The sequence below is a fragment of the Arachis ipaensis genome, chromosome B09 (genome assembly GCF_000816755.2).
Source record: "Arachis ipaensis cultivar K30076 chromosome B09, Araip1.1, whole genome shotgun sequence".
Classification (NCBI taxonomy): Eukaryota; Viridiplantae; Streptophyta; class Magnoliopsida; order Fabales; family Fabaceae; genus Arachis; species Arachis ipaensis.
In genome coordinates this window covers 101,311,089-101,315,361 of record NC_029793.2, presented here as the reverse complement: position 1 = coordinate 101,315,361, position 4,273 = coordinate 101,311,089, and the positions used below count along the sequence as shown (strand labels likewise).

The following is a 4,273-nucleotide window of genomic DNA, read 5'->3' as shown; positions in this document are numbered from 1 at the left end:
CAATCTCTAACCTGGAGCAAGTGGGACGAACCACAACCCTTGCTACTGCCCAGGATCTCAAAACATATATTCGTTCAGTTTAAAAGCAATCATCATTGTTATCAAATCTCAAACATTAATCTGGAGCAAGCGTGATGAATCACCACTCTTACTACTACCCAGGTATCACAAATACTCATTTATTCAAAACTCCATAATTTAACTCATTTATCATAAACATCCTTTCCCGTCTCATACCCGGAGCAAGTGGACAACGCCACTGCCTACTACCCGGGGTCACACATCACATTTCAACATTCTCCATTATTATCCATTTAACACATTCATTCATTAATCATATATGCTTTTATACTCAACCATAACCAATAATGGCTTTGCCATAACCCGGCAATAACTCAGCCATTCGGCTCATGGTTCAATCAAGAACCAGCCATTTATCAATAAATATAGCCCTTCGGCTCATGGCATACACGGTACTTCCACCGTCATCCTCCATATCTCATATAATCATCTTTGATCATCATTGATCATAACCTTTTCCCTTGCTTCACTCGCAAGTTACCACATCCTCTAGCTACTTTCTCATTGCTAGGCATATCATAATGATTTAATACATAAGGGGTGAGATCGGAGGCTTAGAAGCATGAGATTTGGCTTTTAAAACTCAAAAATCAACTTTGGCATAAAAACAGGGCCACGCGTACGCGCACTCCACGCGCACGCGTGGATGGCCACAAAACTCATCGATGCGCAAGCGTCATACACGCGGACGCGCGGATTGAAAAATAGGCAAATGGCGCGTATGCGTCAGCCACGCGTACGCGTGGGTGCACTTGCGCCCCAGGCACAAAACTGGCACAATTCTGGCACAACTCTCGGAAAAATGGTTGGGCATTTGGTGCAGCGCATCGACGCGCCCGCGCACACCACGCGCACGCGTGGATGGTGCCTTCTTGAAGAACGACGCGTACGCGCCAAGTACGCCTACGCGTGGAGGGTCATTCTGCTAAAAATTTTATAAGTTAAAAGCTGCAGAATTCACAAATTCAACCCCCAATCTTCCGACGGACATAACTTTCTCATTTTAAATCGTTTTTCGCCCGTTCTTCGAACGGCATGGACATCGCGGATCCAATTTCACTTTTAAACAAGTTTGGCACAAAACAGAAATTTGCAGTCCAAGTTATGTCCCGTCAAAATATGCCCAAAAACCATGTTTTCACACAAAACCACAAAGTGCCATTTTCAAAACAAGCCATTTCCAACTCTTTTCAAAATCAACCAAAACATGTCAATTTCATCCCTTTCTTTGAAATCAACCAAAATATACCAAAATCAACATCAAGCCTCCTCAACTCACACATTAACACTTTATCACAATTCACAAAACATCATCCCACCATTTTAACCCACTTCACCCAAGTGGCTCAAACTCAAACACATTTACATATCATATACTCTTCCTCATGCCAAATTTCAACAACACTATTTCCAATCAACCATCATTATACATAATCAATATCATACTCACTATCACGTGGTTTCACCCACAAATCAACCTTGATTATTCCTCAGGCATATATCACAACATACGTATCTCTAATGCATCATCATACCATCAAGCTAAGGCATCAATAATCATAATCACATATATGACCACATAATATATCTCAACCAAAACCAAACATACCTCATCTATATAATTTCACCCAAAATTACCAAATTCCACACTCTAACTCCCCAAACCTTATTACTCAATAACCAACCCAATCATTCATATATTCATTATCTGAAATTTATCCAATCACTTGTGTCATCATATAATGCACACGTCAACTTACCTTCCTTACCTCTTTCTGGCCTCCGGCCCAAAATTCATGGCCTCCAGCCCAATTTCACAATTTAAATGCATAAACTACAAATCAATACTCATTACCCAATACATCAAATTTTCAATACACCAAGCATACAAGGCCACACAATTCTCAACCCAATCATTAAATTCATATTACATACCAACTATGCATATTAGCACCAACCATTTACACAATCCAAACTTAATCCTAGGGGCATCTAGCCTAGAAATTCTCATCACACCACACGGTACTTAAATGAAACTTAAACCGTACCTCTTGTAGCCAAACCAATTGAGCCTCTTCTTTGGAAGTCTTCACCAACCTTAGCTCCAAGCCTCACCAAAGCTCCTCAAGCAATACCAATCTCCCAACTGTGCACCAACATCACCAAATACACTAACATAACCAATATCACATACATACATCAACCTAGGACTCATAAAAATGATAAATCACAAGGGTTTGAGCACTTCTTACCCTAGCCCATATGAAGTAGAGATATAACCCGCTTAGAATCCATGTTGGAGTATCCCTAAACACCCAAAATCACAAGATTTCAACACTAACTACCCAAAAACGTGTAACAATGAGGAATTTCGAAAACTGGGCAGAGATGAATGGAATACTCACCACAAAACTTAGATAGAATTGTAGAGGATGAGAAGAGCGACGCGTGGCCGCAAACGGCTCGTCAATCGGAGCTCCGTAGCTCAAGTTATGGTGGTTTGAAGATCAAAGAGAGTTAGGTTTTCTCTCTTCTCTTCTCTCTTCCCAAATCAGCGCCCCAACCCTTCATTTTAGGGTAAAATGAACTGAAATGCTCATAACTAATGTTTATATATGTTGGGTCTTGGGCCCACTTAGGCCCGGTTCACTTATTTTTGTCCGTTGGCCCAATTTTGGGCCAAAACTCTTTAAGATTAGCGCTCTAAATCGCACTTTAAAAATTTCTACCTCCCCTAATTATAATTCCTCATTCCTTAATCTTATTTACGCATAATCAATTTTCTCAACTGTAGTACCAGACAGATCTTAGCCGGTACTGCCGGTCAAAATTCTACTGCGCGCTTTTACGCAGAAAACTATGTTTTCCGACTCGGAAAAATTCACTGAATCTAAATATCATATTTAAATTATCGAATTCCAATTGCCAAATCTTCCAACCATATTCGCTCCTATTTAACTCATTATTTAATTAATTTCGGTTAGACCGGGTATTACATTCTACCCCCCTAACAGAAATTTTTGCCCTCGAAAATTCCATCCATCACTGCGAGTACGCGAGCGTAGTCTGCCTTTATATCCAACGCATAACAGTTCCAAGGTCCTTTTACTCTGCGCACTTCCGTTGCCGCGCTCTGATTTCTCTATCTCTGAGGGTCTCGGTCATTCGTTCAACGCTGACCAACAGCCTCGTTCCTTACTTTTATCGTCTCATCAACTCACACCCTATTAAATCTCAAATCATGTCATCAATAATATTGCCATCATTGTTAATCATAGCCATCATCCCACATCACTATAATTAATCAAAGCCTTCTTCATTTTTAGAACTCAAATGAGTTTGGACTAACAAGCTGACAAAATCTTAAGAATCCGGCTTACTTTAATAATCTATAAAAGCATTTGAAACACATCTCTTTTGTTAAAGTTATTCAAATCAAATGTCCTTCTCGAAACTATAACCAACACTCCTTCAAATTCTTAGAAAAAGAAAAAAAATTTAACAGCACCTCCCCAATAATTGGAGTTTACCACCCGTCACGGGTTCCCTCAAACCAATCTCAGTACCGCATCAGCATTGCAATTTAAAGGTTTCCAAACTATTCCTCTAAAACCGATCATTATAAATCTTGATTTAAATCCAAGGTCACCATGACCAAACATCATAGCACTCATCTCTCGAACACGACAACTTGCACTCAATCATCATCTAAATCCGATTACGCATCAATGATAATTTCCTCATCCGTTTCAGAACCATCAAGGCTCACAGCCGCAATTAATTCCAATTACCTAGAATCATTATCTGCATAAGCTCACTAAACTTTTAAGTACTCAAAGCATAAAGCATTTCCAATCATACTCCACTTTTTCTTATTATTACCATACTATGCTAACGCTTTAGCAAGCTTCCGCTATGCCACCTTGATTTCTCGTCAAGTACTAGTTTCATCACTTATTTCCTCAAGTACTAAACCACCACTTAACTTGACCGACAATTCAAATCAACGTTTCCAAATCCATCATTTAGGACCATCCCTTATCTATTTAAATCAAAGGAACTAAAAGTCACGGGTTCAATCCGTTTCACCAAAAATCCAGAAATCAACCAACTACATAACAAACACAACACATCATTCTCAACAGAAAGTCATTTACATCATAGGCACTTATCCATTTATATTAAGGCAATT

The 4,273-nt window shown here is 39.4% G+C and overlaps 1 long non-coding RNA gene across 1 annotated transcript; it reads right to left on the bottom strand.

Moving 5' to 3' along the window:
* LOC110266660 lies at positions 2,233-2,529 on the bottom strand. The gene is made up of 2 exons (XR_002354122.1): positions 2,487-2,529; positions 2,233-2,388 (listed from the first exon to the last, which is right to left on the bottom strand). It is a non-coding gene; the product is annotated as an uncharacterized LOC110266660 (long non-coding RNA).